Raw genomic sequence first — 26743 nt, forward strand, 5'->3', positions numbered from 1 at the left:
CTTTGGGACAATCTAGAACTAGGGGTCACTGTTTAAAAATAAGGTATCATCCATTTAAGACATAGATGAGAACATTATTTATTTATTGTTTATTGTTCTATGTTCTATTTTATTGGATAAACATATGGATGATAATGGCATAGTGTAGGTTAGGTGGCTTTTGTTTCGGTGCAACATCGTGGGCCGAAGGGCCTGTACTGCGCTGTATTGTTCTATGTTCTATATTATTTTCTGTCAGAGAGGCATGAGTCTTTGAAACTCACTTCCTCAAAAGGCAGTGGAAGGGGAGTCTGAATATTATAAAAGTCAGAACTAGAAAGATTTTTGATGAGCAAGCGGGTGAAAGGTTGTCGGGGTAGACAGGAATGTGAAGTTGAAAATATAATCAAATCAGCATGAGCACATTGAATGCCAAAGCAGAATTAAGGGGCCGAGTGGCCTACTCCTAATTTGTATGTTTTTACATATGTATAAATTAATGGAATAAGTTGATACCTTTCGCTCCAACCATATCGGATCCCAGAATATCATCTTGACTTCAATACTATTGACCCTCAATGGCGGTGTGGTTACCCAGCACCCATCGAGAACCAGAACATGCTCTATCCTCACTGCGGGAGGTTCTCGGGCATGGGCAGACGGGGCTCTGACACGAGCATGCGCAAATCGTATGCAGCCAGGACAGAGGCGAACGTATCGGATCAGCAAGGAGGAGCCACAGCAGCGGGTGGGTGAGGGAGAATGGAACCGGAAAGTGGGCGGGAAGGTTTCATAAACATTTTCTGTCGGCCGCAAAATACGAATACAAAATTCCCGCTCCATATTTGCATCGATTTGGTGGCTACGGCCTTTTCCCCGGATGTCAAACCAGGATTAACGGCCCCATTTTTATGGGGAGCAATGTGCAGCAGTGCGCATGTGTAGCCGCCATTTTTTTTTGGGGCGGGGAGGTATGTCCAACAGTTGTGAGCAAGGATGGAACAATAAAAATTGAGAATTGTCTGGAATCCAGAATTAGAGGAAGTGAAGATAGCTCGGACTAAGATCCATAAAATCATAAGATATAGGAGCAGAATTAGGCCATTCGGCCCTTTAATTCTGCGATACCATTTGATCATCCCCATTCTCCTGCCTTCTCTTGACCCCGATCCCCTTATTAATGAAGAACCTACCTATCGTTGCCTTAAAGGGCAGCACGGTAGCATAGTGGTTAGCACAGTTGCTTCACGGCTCCAGGGTCCCAGGTTTGATTCCCGGCTTGGGTCACTGTCTGTGCGGAGTCTGCACGTCCTCCCCGTGTCTGTGTGGGTTTCCTCCCACAGACCAAAGATGTGCAGGTTAGATGGATTGGCCATGCTAAATTGCCCTTCGTGTCCAAAAGGTGGAGTGGGGTTACTAGGTTATGGGAATTGGGTGGAGGTGTGGGCTTGGATAGGGTGCTCTTTCCAAGGGCTGGTGCAGACTCGATGGGTTGAATGGCCTCCTTCTGCACTGTTAATTCTATGAAAATTCTATCTATAAAGACACTCAGTGATTTGGCCTCCACAGCCTTCTGCAGCAGTGAGTTCTACAGATTCACCATCCTCTGACTGAAGAAGGTCCTCCTCATCTAAGTTTTAAAAGACCGTCCGATCAGTCTGAGGCTGTGCCCTCGGGTTCTAGTTTCTCCTACTAGTGGAAACATCTCCACGTCCAGTCTATTTGGGCCTCTCAGTATTCCATGAGTTTCAATAAGATCCCCCCCCTCAGCCTTCTAAACTCCATCGAGTACAGATCCAGAGTCCTCCATCACATCTCATATGACAAGCTCTTCATTCCAGGGATTATTCTTGTTGAAATTGAAAATTGAAATTGAAAATCGCTTATTGTCACAAGTAGGCTTCAAATGAAGTTACTGCGAAAAGCCCCTAGTCGCCACATTCCGGCGCCTGTTCGGGGAGGCTGATACAGGAATTGAACCGTGCTGCTGGCCTGCCTTGGTCTGCTTTCAAAGCCAGCGATTTAGCCCTGTGCTAAACAACCTCCTCTGGACCCACCTTCAAGGCCTGCACATCCTTCCTTAGATACGGGGCCCGAAAATGCTCACAATATTCCAAATAGGACCAGAGCCTTGTACAGCTTCAGCAGTACATCCCTGCTCTTGTATTCTAGCCCTCTCGACATGAATGCTAACATTGCATTTGCATTCCTAACTGCCAATTGAACCTGCATGTTAACCTTAAGAGAATCCTGAACAAGGATGCTTTCCTGCAGAGTATCATAGATTATCATAGAATTTACAGTGCAGAAGGAGGACATTCGGCCCATCGAGTCTGCACCTGCTCTTGGAAAGAGCACCCTACCCAAGGTCAACACCTCCACCCTATCCCCATAACCCAGGAACCCCACCCAACACTAAGGGCAATTTTGGACACTAAGGGCAATTTATCATGGCCAATCCACCTAACCTGCACATCTTTGGACTGTGGGAGGAAACCGGAGCACCCGGAGGAAACCCACGCACACACGGGGAGGATGTGCAGACTCCGCACAGACAGTGACCCAAGCCGGAATGGAACCTGCGACCTTGGAGCTGTGAAGCAATTGTGCTATCCACAATGCTACCGTGCTGCCCAGTATGAGGTAGCCCGTGTATGAGGTAGCCATTCGCTGCAGGAAAGGATGTCCTGAGGCGTGGTACATTGGCGAGGCCACGCAGACGCTGTGACAACAGATGAACGGACATCGTGCGACAATCGCCAGGCAGGAAAGTTCACTTCCAGCCGGGAACACTTCAGCAGTCAAGGGCATACAACCTCTGATCTTCGGGTAAGCATTCTCCAAGGCGGCCTTCAGGACGCTCGACAACGCAGAATCGCCATGCAGAAACCGATAGCCGAGTTCCGAATGCATGAGTACAGACTGAAGGGACAATCCTTTGAAACAGATGAGGAATTTCTTCAGTCAGAAGGTGGTGAATCTGTGGAACTCATTGCTGCAGAAGGCTGTGGGGGTCACGTCACTGGGTGCCTTTAAGACAGCGATAGATAGGTTCTTCAGTAATAAGGGGATCAGGGGTTATGGGGAGTAGGCAGGAAAATGTAGATGAGAAACATATCAGCCATGATTGAATGGCGGAGCAGGCTCGATGGGCCGAATTACCTAATTCTGCTTCCACGTCTTGTGGTCTTATACTGTCCGTCAGTGCACTTATTTCCGAATACCATGTATTTGTTACACTTGTGTGAGCTTTCCCCATTATAAATTCCTATGTCCATCTTTTCAGTGTAAAATGGCCTAATTCAGACCTTTCAGATTCCCCAGCCGCTTTTCCTTAGTGATGGCCACTGCACTCACCTCTACCCCCTGACTCTCTTGAAGATCTGGTATGCCTCTGGTGTCTTCCACTGCGAAGACTGATGCAAAGTAACTATCCATTTTCCTCTGCCATTTCTTTGTTCCCCATTACTTCTTCTCCAGCCTCTGTGGTCCAATGTCCATTCGTGCCTCTCACCATAAAAATATATCGAAAAACACTCTTGCAATCTTCATTTGTATTATAGGTAGCTTACACTCATATTTCACCAGTTTTTTTTATTCATTCATCGGATGTGGTCATCGAGGAATGTGACAGCATTTACTGCCCATCTCTAATTGCCCTTGAAGTGGCAGTTCAGAATCAACCACATGCTGTGGATCTGGAGTCGCATGTACGCCAGACCAGGTAAGGACGACAGATTTCCTTCCTTAAAAGACATTAGTGAACCAGATGGGTTTTTACAACAATCAACAACGGTTTTGTGGTCATTATTAGAGTCTTAGTTCCAGATTTTAAAAGAAATTGAATTCAAATTTCACCATATACACTGGCCGGATTTGAACCTCGGTCCAGTGACAATACCACTATGCCACCGCCTCCCTCACATCTTTGTCTTTTTAAAAATGAATTTCGAGTACCCAATTCTTTATTTTCCAATTAAGGGGCAATTTAGCATGGTCAATCAACCTACCCTGCACATCTTTGGATTGTGGGGGTGAGAGCCACGCAGGCAAGAGGAGAATGTGCAAACGCCACACGGACAGTGACCCGGAGCCGGGATCGAACCCGGATCCTCAGCACCGTGAGGTAGCAGTACTAACCACTGCGCCACATTGCCGCCCCTCCCTCATCTCTTTGTAGTTGCCTTTATCCAATTGTAATACCGTTACATCTGATCCCAGCTCCTTCCTCAAACTGCAGGGTGACTGTTATCATACTGTGGTCATTGCCCCTAAGGGTTCTTACACCTTAAGTTCCCGAATTAAAGGGGCAGCACAGTGGCGCAGTGGTTAGCACTGCTGCTTCATGGCGCAGAGGACCCGGGATCGATTCTGGCCCCGGATCACTGTCCATGTGGAGCTTGTACATTGTCCTCGTGTATGGGTGGGTCAAACCCCCACAACCCAAAGACGTGCAGGGTAGGTGGATTGGCCACACTAAATTGCCCCTTTATTGGCAAAAAAGGAATTGGGTACTTTAAATTAAAAAAACAACAAAAGAAGTTGCCTAATTAAGACATTACACATCACCAAATCCAGAATTGCTTGTTCCCTAGTAGGCTCTGTCAGAGACTGCTTCAAAAAACCATCTCTTAGACATTACAAAAATTCCTTTTCTTGGGATCCATTACCAACCTGATTTTCCCAGTCCGCCTGCATATTGAAGTCCCTCAAGATTATTGTAATATTGCCTTTCTTGTATGCCTTTTCTATCTCCTGATTTATTTTCTGTCCCACATCCTGACTACTGCTGGGGGGCCTGTACATAACTCCCATCAGGGTCTTTTTTCCTTTGTGATTCTCAAACTCATCCTGCGCCTTTCGACCCTATATCGTTTCTTGCTATCAATTTAATTTCATTCCTTACTATCAATGCACCCCCGCCCCCTCTGCCCCTCCTTTCGACAGGGCACATATCCTTGGATATTTAGATACTAGTCCTGATCCCCGTGCAGCCACTTCTCTGTGATACCCACAACATCTTACCCGCCAATTTCAATGTGCACAACAAGCTCATGTACCTTGTTCTGCATACTGCATGCATTTAGGTACAACACCCTCAATCCTGTGTTGACTGCACCCCTTCTCTGTGTCTGAAGTTAGATTCCTGCTGCTTTCCATACTCTCTTCTACGACTTGTTCTGGAAACTTTATTAACATCGCCTGAGCCCTCGGCCCCTTTAACTAGTTAACGTCCTCATCATTAACTTGCACTTTCACCTTTTCCTTTAACTTTGATCTTCTAATTGTTCCTAAAACTAAACCCTCCCCCTCCTGTCCCACTATTTAGTTGAGAGCCCTAACGACAGTCCTGGTTATGCGATTCACCAGGACGCTGGTCCCAATATGAGTCAGATAAAGACCGTCCCATTGGAACAGCTTCCCCCTTCCCCAGTACTGGTGCAAATGTCCCATGAATTCGAACCCATTTCCCCCACACCAACCTTGCATGCATTTACCTCTTTTTTTAAAGTTATTTTATTCCAAACATGTGCAACATGGTAACACAACCTTAACATCCAACAGAGTATACAGTGTGTTCATTTTACCCATTTACTCCATCCCCCCAGGACAAATAGCTCCTCAAATATTGTCATGAATGACCTCCACCATACCTCGAAGCCCTCCTCTGACATCCCCTGTAGGGAAAATTTGATTTTCTCCAACCTGAGAAATTTGTTCAGCTTCCCCAGCTACGGCGAGACCCCTGGTGGCGGAGCTGACCTCCAATTCAAAAGTATCCGTCGCCGGGCAATCAGGAGGTGAAGGCCACGACAATGGCCCCATTCCCCTCCAGCAGCTCCGGCACCTCCGACACGTCGAAGATCGCCACCATAGGGTCCAGCTTCATCTCAAACCCTACAATTCTCGATAGACGTGCTTGTTAGATGAATTAGATATTCTGAATTCGCCCTCTATGTACCTGAACAGGCGCCGGAGTGTGGCAACTGGAGGATTTTCACAATAACTTCATTGCAGTGTTAATGTAAGCCTACTTGCAACACTAATAAATATTAAATGCAGGGTATCCCACCATTTAAGGTCCCCCTTAACCTCCTCCACCAACCCCGTCAGGTTCTACCTATGCATCGTGGCCGACTCACGCATTACTTGGATCCCCAAATACCAGAACCTCTCCCTTGCCACTTAAATGGCAGAACCCCCAGATTCGCCTCCCGCCCCGAAGCGTTAACTGGGAAGGCTTTGTTTTGCCAACATTCAGTTTATAGCTCAAGAAAGCCCCAAATTTCCGATGGGGAAAGCCGATGATTCTGCTCATGCTTTTGAACGGATCTGTCACGAACAACAACTGGTTATCAGCATACAGCAACACCCAATGCTCCCTGCCCCCCTCTCAATCTCCCGCCACTCAGCCGAGGCACAAAGTGCTATTGCCAAGGGCTAAATCCCCACTGCAAACAGCAACGGAGACAGCGGATACCCCTGCTTCGTTCCCCTATACAGCCCACTATACCCCGAGATTGTCTCATTCATTCACACACTTGCTATAGGGGTCGCATACAACAACTGAACCTACATCACAAACCTCGGCTCAACCCCACCCCGGAATGTGAACAAATACCTCCAGAAAAGGCCTTCAACTCCTTTGTGGGGGCCACAGAGTACCTTCTATCCACCTCAACTATCTCGTCCAATAATTGCCTATTCTCCCTCCCCGTCCTATCCTCATGGGCCTTGAACAAGATAATTTCCCCCTTAACCACTTTCAAAACCTTCCAGAACATGGCTGCCGATATCTCCCATTCTGATTGAGCTCAACATAATTCTTAATCGCCACTGCCACATTACCGCAGAACTCCTGTCTGCCAAAAGCCCCGAATCCAACCTGCACCCCTGACTCTGCGCTTGACCCAAGCAAAGTCTCACAACTAGATAGTGCGAAGCGTGGTCCAAAATTACTATTCCCGCATATTCCGCTCCTTCCACCCCTATCAGCACTGCCTGGCTCACCACAAAAACGTTAGTCCCGGAAAATACTCTATACACGTGCAGGAAGAAGGAGTACTCCCTCTCTCTCGGGTGCCGAAAGACACCATCCACATTCTCTCCATAAACCCTCCCAGTTCTAGTACCATTCTCAACCTCCCCATTGTCTTAGAGCTCGACCTAACTCCAGCTCACAATTAAACCCCCCAACCCCATAATGAGCTTTTGACAATCCAAGTCCAAAATCGATCCTAACAACGCTTCATAAATCTGGCATCTTCCCAATTAGGCGCATATACGTTCACCAATACCACCGGAGACCCCACTAATACCCCACCGTAAGCCCCGTTTTAATATTCAACAGTATGGCGACCCCCAATCGAGACAAACCCTGAATGGAACACTCGTCCCATGCACCCCTTCCTCAGTCTTATCTGATCTTACATCCAGAGATGCGTCTTTTACAGAAAAATCACCCCTGTTCTCAAACGTCTCAAGTGCGTGAACACTCAGGACCGCTTAACCGGCCCATTTAGCCCATGGACATTCCATGTCACAGCTCTCATAGATTATCATAGAATTTGCAGTGCAGAAGGAGGCCATTTGGCCCATCGAGACTGCACGGGCTCTTGGAAAGAGCACCCTACCCAAGGCCAACACCTCCACCCTATCCCCATAACCCAGTAACCCCACCCAACACTAAGGGCAATTTTGGACACTAAGGGTAATTTATCATGGCCAATCCACCTAACCTGCACATCTTTGGACTGTGGGAGGAAACCGGAGCACCCGGAGGAAACCCACGCACGGAGGATATGCAAACTCCACACAGAAAGTGACCCAGAAGGGAATCGAACCTGGGACCCTGGAGCTGTGAAGCAATTGTGCTATCCACAATGCTACTGTGCTGCCCACTAGAGGCCTCCCCTCCCCCTAGAGTCCGCCATCATCACCCGAGGACTCTGCCCCTCCATACCCTCTATGAATTGGGCCCAGCCAAGCTGGCCCCCTTTCCATGCCCAAACTTATCGTACAGATCGGCCGCCTCGCCTCTCCTCCCCCCACCATCTCTCCTGACCCCTCCAACACATCAGTCCTCCCACCCAGGCTCATTTACCTCTTTAATCTTATTGGCCCTGTGCCAATTAGCTCATGGTTCAGGTAGTAACCCAGAGATTATTACCTTTTTGGTTCTGCTTTTTAATTTAGCCCTTGCGGGGAAGTTTGCTAGTGCTATTCGGGAGTCCTTAAACTAATTTGGTCGGGGAATGGGCCTCATTGTGGAGGTGATGCACAACTATATATAGAAGAAAAACTAAGTCAGCCTGGAAGGCTCAAGGAATATGGCAAGGCTCGATGGCATTTATTTTAATACAAGGAGTTTTAAGAGCAAGGCCAATGAATGAGGGTGTTGTTTTACACATGGGAATATGATATTATTATCACAGAGACATGATTGAGGGAGGGACAGGACTGGCAGCTCAATATTCTGGGGTAGAATCTTCAGGCGAGATGGTGGGGTGGTGGGGTAAAGGCGGAGATGGTGTCATATTATTAATCAAGGAGTCCCCGAGGGAGTGGGAGTACTTGTTCTTCTCAGCGGTCCATAAGGTGTACTCCCGGATCGACTTTTTCGTGTGGGGAAGGCGCTGCTGGCTGGGGTTAAAGGATCGGCGTACTCGGCAATTGCAATATCAGATCATGCTCCGCATTGGGTGGATATGGTATTGGAGGAGGGGATGGTACAGAGACTAGGGTGGAAGTTAGACGTGGGACTGTTGGGGGTCCGAGGGTTCTGTGACAAAATTGAAAAAGTAATCGAGGAATATGTAGGTTTCAACTGCACAGGTGAGCTGTCAAAGGCGGTTGTCTGGGAGGGTCGAAAGGCGGTGTGAGGGGTGAGGTGATTTCGTTAAAGGCTAGGCTAGACAAGGAGGAGAGGTTGGAGCGTCAGAGGGTAATAGATGAGATGCTGGAGGTAGATAGGAGGCATGCAGAAGATAGGGACCCAGCGAAGTTGGAAAAGAAGATGGAACTACAGGCGAGTTTTGACCAACTATCTACCAGGAAGGCGGTGCGCCAACTGAGACGAGCAAGGGGTGCAGATTACGAGCATGGAGAGAAGAGCGTGGAGTATGTTTTCGGGTCAGCTCCGGAGGGAGGCTGCGTTAAGGGAAATTGTCCAGGTACGGAACAGGGCAATGAAGTTGGTGGTAGCTTCAGATCAGATCAACAAGGTCTTTCAGGAATTCTATGAGAGGTTGTACAGGTCAGAGCCACCTGGGGAAGGGAGGCAGCTCTTTTCGAACATTAGGAGAGTATTGAACGTGGTTATGGTACCGGCGGAGGGGAAGGAAACAGGTGGTTGTGGCATTGGACGCCGAGAAAGCGTTTGACCGGGTAGAATTTTACTTTTTAAAAAAAATATTTTTATTCTCCTTTTTCACATTTTCTTCCAAATTTACACCCACCAACAATAAACAATAATCAGTAACAAATATGTCAATCCCCATATCAATAACAACGATCCCATCCTCCCACCAAACCCCAAACATTAGCCCGCATGTTCACGTAAACAAATGACAAAAGGGAATCAGGAATCACCCATAGTCACCATTAACACACACAGTTCTCATCCCCACCCCAACTAATGTTCGATGTTATCCAGTTCTTGAAAGTGCATAATGAATAATGCCCATGACTTATAGAACCCCTCCATCCTTCCCCTCAGTTCAAACTGAACCTTCTTAAGAGTCAAGAATTCCAACAAGTTCCCCCGCCACGCCAGGGCACAGGGTGGGGAGGTTGCTCTCCAACCCATCAGGAACCACCTTCGGGCAATCAACGAGGCGAAGGCGACAACATCTGCCTCCGCACGCGTTTCCAACCCTGCATGTTCCAACACCCCAAATATGGCCTTCCGGGGGCCTGGGTCCAGTTTCATGTGCACCACTTTAGAAATTACCCTGAAAACCTCCTTCCAGTAATCCTCCAGCTTTGGACAGAATCAAAACATATGACCGTGATTAGCGGGGCCCCCCCCGCAATGTTCACACACATCTTCTACTCCTTCAAAGAATCGGCTCATCCTCGCCCTCATGAGGGGTGCTCTGTATACCACCTTCAGCTGTATCAGCCCCAACCTCGAGGTGGAGGCGTTCACTCTCCGGAGCACCTCACACCAGAACCCCTCCTCCATATCCTCTCCCAACTCTTCCTCCCACTTTGCTTTGATCCCTTCCAGTGGTGCCTTTTCCTCTTCCAAAATTGCTCCGTAAACTGCTGACACTACCCCCTTCTCCAGTCGCCCTGTCGTCAGCACCTCCTCCAGCAATGTGGAGGCCAGCTCCACCGGGAAGCTCTGTATCTCCTTTCTGGCAAAATCTCGAACCTGCATGTATCTAAACATTTCCCCCTGCTCCAGCCCATACTTCGCTTCCAGCTCCTTCAATCCTGCAAACCAAAAGCCGACCCCTGAGAAACAAATCTTTAAGTGTCTTAATCCCCTTCTCCTCCCATTTCCGAAAATTTCCATCCCAGTTCCCTGGCTCAAATCTGTGGTTCCCCCGAATCGGCATTTCCCTTGACCCTGCCCCCAACCTGAAGTGTTGGTGAAACTGCCTCCAAATTCTCAGTGAAGCCATTATTACCGGACTCCCTGAGTATTTCCCCGGGGCCATCGGGAGCGGTGCTGTTGCTAGTGCTTTCAATCCCGACCCCCTACACAAACTCTCCTCCAATCTGACCCACTGGGAATCAACCCCTCTGACCCAGCTCCGCACCTTCTCCACATTCGCCGCCCAGCAGTAATACATCAAGTTCGGAAGACCGAAACCCCCTGCCTGCCTTCCCCTCTGTAGCAGCACCTTTCTAACACTGGCCACCTTGTCTCCCCATATGAACAAAGTAATCCTTCCCTCAATCTCTCTGAAAAAAGCCTGTGGCAGGAAAATTGGCAGGCATTGGAAAATAAACAGAAATCACGGCAACACGTTCATTTAAACCGCCTGTACGTGAACCGCCAGTGACAGAGGGAGACCATCCCACCTTGCCAGATCAGCTTTCACTCTCCCCACCAAACTAGAAATGTTGTACCTGCGGAGCCTCCCCCATTCCCGGGCAACCTGCACCCCCAGGTACCTAAAGTGAGTCCCTGCCCTACGGAATGGCAGCCCACCCCATCCTTGCCCCCACTCCCGGCCGAGACACCACAAAATACTCACTCTTGTCTAGATTTAGTTTGTATCCTGAGAAAGACCCTAACAGCAGAAGTAGCTCCAATATTCCCCCGATCGACACACTCAGATCTGGCACGTAAACAGCAAGTCATCGGCATATAAGGATACCCTATGCTCTATCCCTCCCTCAGCACTATTCCTTTCCATATTCCCAAACTTCTTAATGCGATGGCCAATGGCTCAATCGCGAGTGCAAACAGAAAGAATCGTATCTCGAGCTGATGTTCGTGGCTCTGACGTGTATAACCTCTCATAAAATTCCTCAAAGACCTTGTTAATCAGATCCGGAGCCACCACCACCTTCCCTGCCCTGTCCCTCACCTGAACAATTTCCCTTACCGCTGCCTCCCTCCGGAGCTGACGTGCCTTATCTCCATACTTGTAAACTGCACCCCTTGCTCGCCTCAGTTGGCGCTCCGCCTTCCAGGTAGATAGTCGGTCAAAGCTCGCCTGTAGTTCCTTCCTCTTTTCCAACTTTGTTGGATCCCCATCTTCTGCATAACTCCTATCTACCTCCAACATCTCATCTATTACCCTCTGCCGCTCCAGCCTCTCCTCTTTGTCAACCCTGGCCTTAAACGAGATCACCTCACCACCGCCTTTAGAGCCTCCCAGACAACTGCCTTCGACACCTCACCCGTACAGTTGAAACCTACGTATTCCTCAATTACCTTTTCAATTTTGTCACAGAACCCTTGGTCCCCAAAAGTCCCACATCTAATTTCCACCCCGGCCTCTGCGCTACCCTTCTCCAGTACCATATCCACCTAATGCGGAGCATGATCTGATACTGCAATTGCCGAGTATTCCGATCCCTTAACCCCAGCCAGCAAAGTCTTCCCCCGGTCGGTGAAAGGGGGGATAGATTATCAGGATATGCCATAGTTAACCAACAAGGTGAAACTCTGGAAGCAGCAACATTTGAAGCACCTTTTTCCGCCCAACAAGCTGAATTATTTACACTTATCCGAGCATGTGTGTTAGGAGAGGACAAGAAAATAAACATTTACACAGACTCCAGGTCCGCATTTGGAGTCACGCACGACTTCGGACAATTATGGAAGAACAGGGGATTTCTTACATCTGCAGGCACTCAGATATCCCATAAACAGTTGGTTACACAATTACTACAGGCTTTAATGCTCCCTAAACAAATAGCTGTAATAAAGTGCGCTGCCCATACGACTGGCGAAAGCCCAGTGGACGTAGGTAATCGGCAGGCGGACCACCAAGCCAAAGAGGCTTCTCGCTTAAACGACATGGTGGTGCCCAAAATGATGAGTCAGACTAAAAGCTCTAAAGGTCAGTCTCCCTCTGAAAAGCCAATGCCGACCATCACTGATGTCATTCAATTACAGGGGGACGCTCCTGGCTGTCTAAAAAGATTATGGGAAGAATTGGGATGTTGTTATGATCCTGTAAACAAATTGTGGGTCACCCCGGCAAACTTGTATGCCCGATGTATCACCGAATGTGTTCACTTTGCAACTCATTGTGGTGCGTGAGCTACGGGTGATATATTGCTGAAGACTTGGTGGCATCCAGGACTGCAGGACATAGCACAAAACATTAGCAGTCGTTGCCTGTTTTGTCAGCGATATAACCCTGGAAAAGCAGTACCCTGTGAAATGGGTAAAACCCCGCTACCGGAAGGTCCCTTTGAGACACTCCAGATGGATTACATTGAGTTGGAAAGATGCCAATGTTATAAACATGTATTGGTTATTGTTGATGTATTTAGTAAATGGATAGAAGCTTACCCCACTGTAGATAACAAAGCTTCCACGGTAGTAAAAGTTTTGATGCGAGAAATTGTTCCTAGATTTGGGATTCCAGATCGATTAAGCTCTGATAATGGACCTCATTTCGTGGGACAAATCAATAAGGAATTTTGTACTCCGCTGGAAATAAAACAACAATTACATTGCGCGTACCGACCCCAGGCAGCGGGAATGGTAGAAAGAGCTAATCAGACATTAAAAACGAAACTGGCAAAACTACAGGCAGAGACTGGAGCCACTTGGCTCAAATTATTGCCTGTTGCCCTCTTCCAGATATGTGCAACCCCAGCTGGAAAGACACAACTGAGTCCCACCGAAATTCTATACGGAAGACCCTTTCGCACTCCCTGGGATCAAGAAAGTCCTAAGGAAGTACAGTTTCACCGTATGACTACTGAAATGGCCAACTATGTGATAGCCTTGACCAAAGTGCTAAAAGGCCTCCATTCACGAGTGCAAGCTGCTTATGAGGAGATACGTCCCATGTCCAGTTCTGTAACTATTAATCCGGGAGAGTATGTCCTGATTCGTAATTGGATTAGGAAAGGATTACAACCCCGATGGGAAGGACCATACCAGGTCCTACTCACTACTCCCACTGCTGTAAAAGTGGAAGGCAGAAATGCCTGGATCCACATCCACCATTTTAAGGTTGTGAAAATGCAATAGACAATAACCCTCTGTTTCGAGCCCTAGGTAATAATTCCGGCATCACTTAAAGGATGAAGGCCACACTTATTTTTGTAACCCTGCTGGGACTTTTGGAGAAGAGAGGCGAGGCCAAGCGAAGGATCTGCGGTCCCAAAGGAAGGCGGATTCATCACCTCTGTCGAGGAGATACCTTACAGTAGTTGCTAACTTTCCGTTGGTTCAATTGCTCTGTTTTATTACCTTTGCTCTCGAGTCGCCAGGTATCTTTATGATACCGCCACGAGGTTCAAGTCCAAGTAATGATCAATAACTCAATACACCGATTAGTAAGATTCAAATCAAAGCACATTTATTATACACAGTAATCGCTACTCATGCACAAATTCTACGTCTAAGCTACTTCTACAACTAACAGGCCTATACTTAACTTCGGACTGGCCCACCAGGTCAGGGGAACAAATGGCCTTTCGTTCCGGTTCTGAGTCTGCGGGATTCGAAGTTGGCACGGGTTGGTAGCTAGGAGCGCCTATCTCGTAGTGAGCTTTGAATTAAGACTTACTTCTGTCGGCGGTCACTGCACCGGTCACGGTCAATGTTGGTTTGTGTTGCTGTGTGACCCGGGCAGGACGAAGAGAGAGCTGAAGAGAGCGATTTGAACTTGGGGCTTAACTCTTATTGTCCCCAGAGGCTTCCCGCCTTTCGGGGCGGACCCTATACCTGGTCCCAAGTGATTGGACTTTGTCCCAGTCGCTTGGTTCGATTTCTCCAATACTGGAGCGGTTCCCTGATCGATGGGCGGTCTTGAGGTGCTCGTTCACCTCCTTTGTGTTGGCTCCTGCTGGCGCTGGGGAGTCTGGTTTTGCTTTGTGTGTCCCAACTGTTACTTATTGTTCCCGGGGATTGCTCATCAGTATGTAGATGGCTGCTACATTGTTATGCTGATGGTCGCTGGTATCGATGTTGTCTGGCCTTTTGCAGAGTTAAATACACAGCAAACCTGCACCTGCTAGTTTCTGTCTATGTTGGCTGACTTTCCCATCAGCCTTTGCCGTTCGCCATTTTAAATCGGGAGTTGGCCAATTTAGGTGGCTACACAGTGCACCAGTCAAGGCTCAGGAGAAGGACCTTGGGACGCGACCCCTGCGGACGGATGTTTGGCCTACGTACAACAATGCAATCAGACCATACTCATCAGTGGAGTGACTAAGGGCAACCTACCCTGTCATCGAGTCAACTGTAAATGGGACTATAGCTGCAGAAACAAAAATAAGACTTTACCCTTGGGATGCGTTGACCAAGGGAGGGTAAAGCTGCGGGAAAAAAGGGAATTACATGTAAACACGTATCTGTATATGTCAGGGAAGAAAGGGATTAGGAGAGCTAAGAGAGGGCATGAACAATCTTTGGCAGGTAGGATTAAGGAAAACCCCAAGGCCTTTTACACATATGTGAGAAATATGAGAATGACTAGAGCGAGGGTAGGTCCGATCAAGGACAGTAGCGGGAGATTGTGTATTGAGTCTGAAGAGATAGGAGAGGTCTTGAACGAGTACTTTTCTTCTGTATTTACAAATGAGAGGGGCGATATTGTTGGAGAGGACAGTGTGAAACAGACTGGTAAGCTCGAGGAAATACTTGTTAGGAAGGAAGATGTGTTGGGCATTTTGAAAAACTTGAGGATAGACAAGTCCCCCGGGCCTGACGGGATATATCCAAGGATTCTGTGGGAAGCAAGAGATGAAATTGCAGAGCCGTTGGCAATGATCTTTTCGTCCTCACTGTCAACAGGGGTGGTACCAGGGGATTGGAGAGTGGCGAATGTCGTGCCCCTGTTCAAAAAAGGGACTAGGGATAACCCTGGGAATTACAGGCCAGTTAGTCTTACTTCGGTGGTAGGCAAAGTAATGGAAAGGGTACTGAAGGATAGGATTTCTGAGCACCTGGAAAGACACTGCTTGATTAGGGATAGTCAGCACGGATTTGTGAGGAGTAGGTCTTGCCTTACAAATCTTATTGAATTCTTTGAGGAGGTGACCAAGCATGTGGATGAAGGTAAAGCAGTGGATGTAGTGTACGTGGATTTTAGTAAGGCATTTGATAAGGTTCCCCATGGTAGGCTTCTGCAGAAAGTAAGGAGGCATGGGATAGTGGGAAATTTGGCCAGTTGGATAAGGAACTGGCTAACTGATAGAAGTCAGAGAGTGGTGGTGGATGGCAAATATTCAGCCTGGATCCCAGTTACTAGTGGCGTACTGCAGGGATCAGTTCTGGGTCCTCTGCTGTTTGTGATTATCATTAATGACTTGGATGAGGGAGTTGAAGGGTGGGTCAGTAAATTTGCAGACGATACGAAGATTGGTGGAGTTGTGGATAGTAAGGAGGGCTGTTGTCGGCTGCAAAGAGACATAGATAGGATGCAGAGCTGGGCTGAGAAGTGGCAGATGGAGTTTAACCCTGAAAAGTGTGAGGTTGTCCATTTTGGAAGGACAAATATGAATGCGGAATACAGGGTTAACGGTAGAGTTCTTGGCAATGTGGAGGAGCAGAGAGATCTTGGGGTCTACGTTCATACATCTTTGAAAGTTGCCACTCAAGTGGATAGAGCTGTGAAGAAGGCCTATGGTATGCTCGCGTTCATTAACAGAGGGATTGAATTTAAGAGCCGTGAGGTGATGATGCAGCTGTACAAAACTTTGGTAAGGCCACATTTGGAGTACTGTGTACAGTTCTGGTCACCTCATTTTAGGAAGGATGTGGAAGCTTTGGAAAAGGTGCAAAGAAGATTTACCAGGATGTTACCTGGAATGGGGAGTAGGTCTTACGAGGAAAGGTTGAGGGTGCTAGGCCTTTTCTCATTAGAACGGAGAAGGATGAGGGGCGACTTGATAGAGGTTTATAAGATGATCAGGGGAATAGACAGAGTAGACAGTCAGAGACTTTTTCCCCGGGTGGAACAAACCATTACAAGGGGACATAAATTTAAGGTGAAAGTTGGAAGATATAGGAGGGATATCAGAGGTAGGTTCTTTACCCAGAGAGTAGTGGGGGCATGGAATGCACTCCCTGTGGAAGTAGTTGAGTCGGAAACATTAGGGACCTTCAAGCAGCTATTGGATAGGTACATGGATTACGGTAAAATGATATAGTGTAGATTTATTTGTTCTTAAGGGCAGCACTGTGGATTGTGGATAGCACAATTGCTTCACAGCTCCAGGGTCCCAGGTTCGTTTCCGGCTTGGGTCACTGTCTGTGCGGAGTCTGCACGTCCTCCCCGTGTCTGCGTGGGTTTCCTCCGGCTGCTCCGGTTTCCTCCCACAGTCCAAAGATGTGCAGGGTAGGTGGATTGGCCATGATAAATTGCCCTTAGTGTCCAAAATTGCCCTTGGTGTTGGGTGGAGGTGTTGAGTTTGGGTGGGGTGCTCTTTCCAAGAGCCGGTGCAGACTCAGGGGGCCGAATGGCCTCCTTCTGCACTGTAAATTCAATGATAATCTATGATTAATCTAGGACAAAGGTTCGGCATAACATCGTGGGCCGAAGGGCCTGTTCTGTGCTGTATTTTCTATGTTCTATGTTCATATGTGTACGCAAAGGATATGAATGTTTCTGGTTGCTGGGTATGTACACATATCCCGACCCATGCTGAGGGAGGGATCCCCCTCAGACCTGTTCCGCTTAACCTGGCAGAAACAGTAGAATTGTATATTTACCAGAATGGTACTCGTCAATCCCCTAGGACAATAAGACTTGCATCTATGGTAAGATGCCCAGACGGAGGGGCAGCTTCTAGTTTATCGTTTCTCCCCATATCCCCAAGACCCTGGAAAGAGGGGGGCTATCCAATGAACACCTTTGAGATGTTGTACCAACCAAGTTATGACCGATCCCACCAGCCTTCGTTCCTTACCCTCACTAATACCACCAACATGGGAAGACCACTGGGAATAATATGCTTAGTAAGGAATGTGGTTAAAGGGATATTTGTAGGTGCTAGTCGATGCGAGCACAAATTTGTAGTGGCCAACACATCCAAGGTCTATCCCGTATATACGTCACCTCAGTTTTATGGGTGTACACTAGACGTCCCATACGCTAACGGGACAAGTACCTTCAAGTACTCCCTGATGGCTGAAGGGTTTGACGTGGACAAACTCACTTCATACAATGGGACGGACTTTATTTGTGGCCACAAGGCATATCCCTGGCTGCCAGAGAATTGGACGGGATCCTGCTATCTGGGGTATGTAGTCCCCTTTATACACCACCTCGCCAATCTAGGCGACCATTACCAAATGATGAAGCGACAAAAGAGAGCAAAAACCGAAACGCAGCGATACTTTGGGATCCTGCTTCCCCCTATTGGGGTAGCTCTTGCAATAAAGGAAATAAGGAAGGTAGCAAAATCCTGGAAGAGGTAGCAAACAACACCACTGAAGCATTGGCTGAGATAAATAATGAAATGGTAGCAATAAGAACCGTAGCCCTGCAAAACCGAATGGCCCTAGATTACCTCCTTGCAAACAAAGGTGGGACATGTGCCGTGATCGGTTCGGAATGTTGCACCTACATTCCCGATAGTTTGGAGAACATCACCCACCTCGTGGATCATATCCGCAAAGAGGTTAAGAAACTGCATGAAACCTCAAGAGATGGGTGGTTAGTTTGGTTGCTTGACGGATCATGGGGGTCTTACCTAGTGCATGGATTAATAATCCTGGTAGTTGTTATACTTGTAATAATCATGCTTAGCTTCCTAATGAAATGCTTGTGTAAAAGTGTCGGTGCAGCAGTAATTTCCCAACAGTTAATACAGCAACATGAAGTGAGCCTTGAAGAGCTCATGGATGTGAAAGAAGGTGCAGAGGAACATAGGAAAATGATAGAAGTGCAGATAGAATGGGAAAGACTGAGACAAGTGGCTATGGATTAGAACAGGACGCAGATGAGGGAATGGGTTCCTCATTCTAAAGATAATTATAACTTAGCTGAGAGCAACAGAATGTCATAATTTGGGCCTCCTCTAAGGGGGCCGTCCTCAGAAAAGGAACAGTGTCATATATTGTATATAAGCTACTGTCGGATGAACTAATTTTGGCTTGCTGCTGTACTCCCCCGAAGTACAGTGGTGCAGCCCCGGCTGTGAATAAACGTACGTTGAAGTGACTTGGTGTTTGATTGATCATTTCATCCGAACTGAGAAGAGCGAATTCTCAGCCAATCCAGCTAGCCTGCACATCTTTTGGGTTGTGGGGATGAAACCCACGCAGACACGGGGAGAATGTGCAAACGCCACACAGACAGTGACCCGGGACCGGGATCGAACCTGGGTCCTCAGCACCGTGAGGTAGCAGTGCTAACCACCGTGCCGTCCTTGAAGGAGCATTTGGATGAGCACTTGAAATGCCACAGCATACAAGGCTATGGAACAAGTGCTGTGGAAAATGGGATTAGAATAGATAGGTGCTTGATGACCGGTGCAGACTTGATGGGCCGAAGTGCCTTTCTGTGCTATAAAACTCTATGATTGTGAGGCTGGAGGAAATTACAGAGACGGGGGCGTGAGACCATGGAGGGATGTGTGAGTAGGAGAAATGTAAACATTTTATACTTCTTAACCCAGAACCTTTGGAGATCAGTGAGCATAGGGGTGAGGGTGAACAAGACTTGATGAGAGCTTTGGATGACCTCAAGGTTACAGGGACTTGGATTTGGATTTTGTTTATTGTCACGTGTACCTAGGTACAGTGAAAAGTATTTTTCTGCGAGCAGCTCAACAGATCATTAAGGACATGTAAAGAAAATAAAATAAAATAAAATACATAATAGGGCAACACAGGGCACACATTGTAACTACATAAACACCGGCATCGGATGAAGCATACAGGGGTGTAGTGTTAATGAGGTCAGTCCATAAGAGGGGTCATTTAGGAGTCTGGTAACAGCGGGGAAGAAGCTGTTTCTGAGTCTGTTCGTGCGTGTTCTCAGACTTTTGTGTCTCCTGCCCGATGGAAGAAATTGGAAGAGTGAGTAAACTGAGTGGGAGGGCTCTTTGATTATGCTGCCCGCTTTCCCCAGGCAGCAGGAGGTGTAGATGGAGTCACTGGATGGGAGGCAGGTTCATGTGATGGACTGGGCTGTGTTTACGACTCTGAAGTTTCTTGCGGTTTTGGGCCGAGCAGTTGCCATACCAGGCTGTGATGCAGCCAGATAGGATGCTTTCTATGATGCATCTGAAAAGGTTGGTAAGGGTTATTGTGGACATGCCAAATTTCCTTAGTTTCCTGAGGAAGTCTAGGCGCTGTTGGGCTTTCTTGATGGTTGCGTCGACATGGGTGGACCAGGACAGATTTTTGGAGATGTGTACCCCATGAAATTTGAAGCTGCTAACCGTCTCCACCTCGGCCCCGTTGATGCTGACAGGGGTGTGTACAGTAATTTGCTTCCTGAAGTCAATGACCAGCTTTTTAGTTTTGCTGGCATTGAGGGATAGATTTAAAAAAAAAAAATTTAGAGTACCCAATTAATTTTTTCCAATTCTGGGGCAATTTAGAGTGGCCAATCCACCTACCTTGCTCATCTTTGGGTTGTGGGGGTGAAACCCACGGAAACACAGGGAGAATGTGTAAACTCCACATGGACAGTGACCCAGAGCCGGGATCGAACCTGGGACCTCAGCGCCGTGAGGCAGCAATGCTAACCACTGCGACACCGTACTGCCTTGCATTGAGGGGTAGATTGTGTCGCTGCACCACTCCACTCGGTTCCCTATCTCCCTCCTATATTCTGACTCGTCGTTATTCGAGATCCAGCCCACTTTGTCGTATCATCAGCAGACGTTTAGATGGAGTTGGAACCACATTTTGCCACGCAGTCGTGTGTGTACAGAGAGTATAATAGGGGGCTAAGTACGCAGCCTTGCGGGAGGTTGAATGTGGTAGGCCGGCCAGGAATGCGATAGGATAGTTCAGTCTAGAGGTAAGAAAAGAACAGGTGAGTATTTCAGCAGCAGATGAACCGAGACTGGGATGGAGTCGGGCGAAGTTAATAAGGTGGAAATAGGCGGACTTGATGATGTGGATATGTGGTTGGAAGCTCATCTTGTGAAATATTTCACCATTAATTGGTGCAGGCTGGGAGGGCCGAAGGGTCTGTTCCTGTGCTGTAATTTTCTTTGTTCTTATAGTTGTGAACATCTGGTTCAGCCCCATACAGTTGTCAGGGAGAGGAATTGAGTCAGTGTCCAGGGAGTGGAGTTTGTAGCAGAGACAGGACCGTGGCTTCAGTCTTCCCAATATTTAAATAGGGGAAATTTCTACCTGAGTCAGGATGTTATGTGACCTCGAGAGGAACTTGGAGGTGGTGGTGTTCATGTCCACCTGCTACCCTGGTCCTTCTAGGTGGTAGAGTTTGAGGAATTTGAATATTCTGGCCAAGCTGAAGTTATATAAAATCCCTCTACTCCTTCACCTCTCTGTCCTGTGAAAAGACACAGAGCCTTGCATAGATCCAGACCGGGTGACACGCTACCTTCCCTAAAGGACATTAGTGACTCAGTTGCTTTTTTAAAACCGCAATCCAGCAGCTTTCATGGTCACTTTTTCAAAGTGCCTGCCCCACAAATTACCAGATTCGTTCAACTCAATTTCACAACCTGCCTTTTTTCTGTTTCAGTCAGTTTCACAGGGTGTAGAAGGGGAGGATTTGCAGTCAGGAAACTGAAACCAAACATCACATCGAGATCTGACAGAGCCCCATTTCTCGTGAACTGAATATCATCAGATTTTGAACACGGAAGGAAAAAGCACCGTTCACAGTGGGGAGAAACCGTACACGTGTTCTGTGTGTGGACGAAGCTTCAGCCAATCATCTGGCCTGTCGAAACACAGGTGCAGCCACAATGGGGAGAAACCGTGGAAATGTGGGGACTGTGGGAAGGGATTCAGTTACCCATCTGAACTGGAAACTCATCGGCGCCGTCACGCTGGGGAGAGGCCGTTCACTTGCTCTACATGTGGGAAAGGATTTACTGATTCCTCAAATCTCCTTAAACACCAACAAGGTCACACTGGGGAGAGACCATTCACCTGCTCTGAGTGTACGAAAAAATTTACAGAACTGTCCCGCCTGCTGACACACCAGTGAGTTCACACTGGGGAGAAGCCATTCACCTGCTCAGTGTGGGAAGGGATTCACTCAGTTATCCCATCTGCTGAGACACCAGCGAGTTCACACTGGGGAGAAACCGTTCAGCTGTTCCACGTGATAAAGGATTCACTCGGTCATCTGACCTTCTGAGACACCAGCGAGTTCACACTGGGGAGAGACCATTCATCTGCACTGAGTGTGGGAAGGGGCTGACAACCTCATCCACCCTGCTGAGACATCAGCAACTTCACAAGTAACTAGTGATTGGAATTTGCTGTTAATAACATCCAGGACTGAACCATGTTCATTGGGGCCTGCTTATGTGATGTTAATAATGTCCAACTCAGTTATAGGTGTTAAAATTATGAATAAAGTCAGATAAATCAGCCTTCTCTTAGGAAGCTGTGTGTTGAGTCTTTTTAATATTAGACACAAATTAGTTCCTTTTGAAGGGCTCCCCCTCTCCCGTCTCCTCCGTCCTCACCTGCAACAAGTGTGAGAAGCTTATGAAGCTTCTTTTTCCCTCCCTTTCAATAGCCCACTGGGACAAAATGTCTGTGAAGTTCCCTTGTCCAAGCACTGAACCCACATCTTTCTACAGTTTCTCTCCCATCTCCCCTCATGCCCTCTCAATTCATCTTGTCCATGAGACCCACTTCCTGCTCCATTGACTCTATTCCCACTAAACTGCCAACTTCCCCATGTTCACTGATATTGTTAACAGTTCTCTTGTTGAGATTTTTGGTTTGTGTTTCCTGTCTGCAAATCATCTCCCTCTAATCCGCTGTACACAGAGTTTATCAAAGTATTCCCTGTCAGTACAGGATAGAATTTAGAACAGATATTCCATTTTTTTATGGAACGTTCTTTCTCCTTTAATTCCCCAAATCTATAAATCCCTGTCCCACACACTGCTCCCCCTCTCTGCTCATTGTTCCAGATTCTTTGATCTCCTACTAATTTTCTCATCACCAAACTCTCTCTATTCTTGTCCTTAAAGTGATGACCCAGGTTGTGGTGACTCCAACTTCACTCTCATGATAGATAATAATTCTTTTCACAACAAATCAGCTTTAATTACTTTTAGTCATTGTGAATGTTTGGAAAGAATCATCTTTTCACAGTTGTGGAGAACAGAAATCTAGTGGTTAGTTCAGAGCTTCCTTCTCCCCATGTCTGTTCCAACAAGTCAGAGTCTGAATAAGATTTATACAGACTCACTCACTCAGTAAGGGATCAGTTCTCACTGAACTCTGACACAAACTGTGTCTGTCTGAGTTACATTTATACAAACTACTCAGTAAGTGGTCAGATCTCACTGAACTAAAACAAGTTATATTTGTAGAAGTTTAACATAATAAATTGCCCCACACGTTTCACAGAAGCAGAAGGACATATTCAGTCAGCCGACCAAACGTTTGGTCAAAGATGTCGGTTATGAGGAGTGGCTTAATCGCGGAAATTAAAGTGAAAAGTTAGAGAGGTTTCGGGAGGAGTTTCCGGAGCTTAGGCTCCAGGCGGTTGAAGGCACAGCCACCAATGGTGTAGTGTTTATAATTGGGGATGCAGAACATCCAGCAATGATGCTCCGTGTGTGTGGGCCCCATTGCTCAGGCTCAAGGCCCAAATCTGAACTTTCGGACAGTTTTACATCCCTGGTCACAAAAAAACCCAATTCTCCAGATAAACAACTTGAATGATCTTTGTTCATTACCCAAAATAGTTAGTAACAGTTCAGTCCTCCTGTGTACTCCATGGAGATTGATTTTAACAGAGTTAAAATCCTGGTTTTTAGTGTTATAACAAGAATATAAATCTGAATTAGAATTCATGCAGTGCAAGAGGCCCTTCGGGTCTCCAAAAGAGCACCCAACTGGGCCCAATCCCTCACCGTAGACTGGTAACCCCAACTAACCATTGGACACTTTGGGGAAATTAATCATAGGCAATCCACCTAACCTGCACATCTTTGGACTGGAAGGAAACCGGAGTTCCCGGAGGAAACCCACGCAGTCATGGGGAGAATGTGCAAACTCCACACAGTCACCCAAGGTTGGAATTGAACCCGGGTTCCAGACACTGTGAGGCAGCAGTGCTAACCCCTGTGCCAGGGCCATTTCAGTTGAGAATGAAATGAAAATCGCATATTGTCACAAGTAAGCTTCAATGAAGTTACTGTGAAAAGCCCCTAGTCGCCACATTCCGGCGCCTGTTCGGGGAGGCTGTACGGGAATTGAACAGTGCTGCTGGCCTGCCTTGGTCTGCTTTCAAAGCCAGCGATATTATAAAATATAGAAATACTGGCAAACTGAAAAGAACAAACATGGGGAAATATACAGCAGGTCAATCATCATTAGAAAGTGATAAATCAATGGTCACTGTTTGAGGTGGGACTCCTTCAGAATGAATACTTCCCACCACCAGCACCATCCCTCCCACTCCTCCCTGTGAACTGAACATTCCACTGACCACTCATCCACCCATTGCACCCAGTTCTGTTCATAGATCATTAATTTATTTGTCTTTCTTGATGTACAGACCCAGTTCACTTCGTACATTAATCTGCCTTTCATTGGCAGGCCTAAAAAAGGGGACTTCTCGCTATAAAACGTTCTCAGGGATATTGGGGCCGGCGTGGTTGAGAATGTTCAATGAGGCAAGGGAAAGAGGGGTGTTGTCCCCGACGATGTCACAGGCAACAATTTCGCTGATCCTTAAGCGGGACAAAACCCGGAGCTGTGTGGGTCCTACAGGCCGATCTCCCTGTTGCATGTAGATGCCAAGTTGATGGCCAAAATCTTGTCCTCCAGGATTGAGGATTGTGTTCCGGGCGTTATTGGGGAAGACCAAATGGGGTTTGTTAAGGGTAGGCAGTTAGTGGCCAATGTAAGAAGTATGTTAAATGTGATCATGATGCCCCCGGAAGGTAGGGAGGTGGAGGTAGTGATCGTAATGGATGCTGAAAAGGCTTCTGAGCGGGTAGAATATTATTATCTGTGGGAGGTACTGGGACGGTTCGGATTCGGGCGGGGCTTTGGTGACTGGGTCAGGTTAATGTATCAGGCTCTTGTGGCAAGTGTACGGACAAATAGGACAACTTCGGACTATTTTAGACTGCACCGGGGGACGAGACAGCGATGCCCCCTCTCCCCACTGTTGTTTGCGCTGGCTATAGAGCCATTGGCAATTGCTGAGAGCCTCAGGGTTTCGCTCTATGCGGATGATCTGCTTCTGTACGTTTCGGACCCAGTAGAGGGGATGGATTAAATCATGAAGATTCTCTGGGAATTCGGGTGGTTTTCTGGGTATGAGCTAAATATGGAAAAGAGTGAGATGTTTGTGGTCCAGGCGAGGAGACAGGAGAGGCAACTGGGAGAGCTGCCGTTTAGGTCAGTAGGGGGAAGTTTTAGGTACCTGGGCATCCAAGTGGTGCGGGAATGGGACCGACTGCATAAATTGAATCTGGCCCAGCTAGTGGACCAAATGAAGGACGATTTTCGGAGATGGGACGCGTTTCCGTTGTCTCTGGCCGGGAGGGGGCAAACGGTGAAAATGGCGGTCCTCCCGAGATTCCTATTTGTATTTCAGTGTCTCCCTATCTTTATTCTGCGGTCCTTTTTTAAGCGGATCAACAGAGTGATCACGGGCTTCGTCTGGGCGGGAAAGACCCCGTGGGTAAGGAAGGTAATGCTTTACCAGAGTCGGTGAGAGGGTGGGCTAGCGCAGCCACATTTTAGCAACTATTACTGGGTGGCTAATGTAGCCATGATCAGGAAGTGGGTGGTTGGGGGGGGGGTTCGTCATGGGTGCGTATGGAGGCGGCTTCTTGTAAGGGCACCAGTCTGGGGGCGTTGGTAACTGCGCCTCTGCCGCTCCCGCTGGCATGGTACTCCACAAGTCCAGTGGTGGTGGCGACCCTGAGAGTTTGGGGCCAATGGAGGAGGCATGTGGGAGCATCGGTCTGGTCCGAAATTTGTGATAATCACCGGTTTGTCCCGGGGAGTATGGATGGGGGGGTTCCGGTTATGGTGGAGAGTGGGGTTTGAGAGGATGGGGGATGTGTTCATAGAGGGGAGCTTTCCGAGTATGAGGGCGTTAGAGAAGTTTGGGCTGGCGAGGGGAAACAAATTCAGGTATCTGCAGGTGTGAGACTTCCTTCGTAAACAGGTGTCAACCTTCCCGCTCTTACCGCTGAGGGGGATTCAGGGCAGGGTAATTTCCAGAGGGTAGGTAGGGGAGGGGAGCGTCTCGGACATCTATAAGGAGCTTATGGGGTCGGAGGAGACGCAGACCAAGGAGCTGAAGCGTATGTGGGAGGAGAGCTGGGAGGTGAGGTAGAAGATGGTTTATGGACGGACGCGTTGAATAAGAGTCAACGCGTCCACAACATGTGCCAGGCTCAGCCTGATACAATTTAAGGTTGTTCACCGGGCTCACATGAGTGGCCCGGATGACAGATTTTTTGGGGTGGAGGACAGTGCACAAAATGCGTGGGAGGACCAGCGAATCATGTCCACATGTTTTGGACATGTCCAAAGCTTAGGGGATTTTGGAAGGGTTTGCGGACGTCATGTCCAAGGTTTTAAAAACAAGAGTGGCGCTGAGTCCAGAGGTGACGATTTTCGGGGTGTCGGAAGACCCGGGAATCCAGGGATAGAAAGAGGCAGATGTTCTGGCCTTTGCTTGCCTGGTAGCCCGGAGATGGATACTATTGGCGTGGAGGGACTCAAAGCCCCGAAGTCGGAGACCTGGCTTTCGGACATGGCTAGCTTTCTCTGTACGGAGAAAATTAAGTTTGCCTTGAGAGGTTCACTGTGAGGGTTCAGCCGGAGGTGGCAACCGTTCGTCGACTTCTTTGCGGAAAATTAATCGTCAGCAGACGGGCGGGGGAGAGTAGTTTGGGTTAGAGTAGGGGGGTAATAAGGGTGGGACCTGTACAAAAGGTAAACGGCTTTTGCACTATG

General features: G+C 47.8%; 1 long non-coding RNA gene across 1 annotated transcript; it reads left to right on the plus strand.

Annotated features, from left to right (window-relative positions):
• Positions 1-665: 665 nt before the first annotated feature.
• LOC140420812 (uncharacterized) lies at positions 666-21559 on the plus strand. Its single transcript, XR_011946595.1, has 3 exons — positions 666-727; positions 3543-3703; positions 21306-21559. It is a non-coding gene; the product is annotated as an uncharacterized lncRNA (long non-coding RNA).
• Positions 21560-26743: the final 5184 nt, after the last annotated feature.

Source organism: Scyliorhinus torazame, chromosome 5, assembly GCF_047496885.1.
Source record: "Scyliorhinus torazame isolate Kashiwa2021f chromosome 5, sScyTor2.1, whole genome shotgun sequence".
Classification (NCBI taxonomy): Eukaryota; Metazoa; Chordata; class Chondrichthyes; order Carcharhiniformes; family Scyliorhinidae; genus Scyliorhinus; species Scyliorhinus torazame.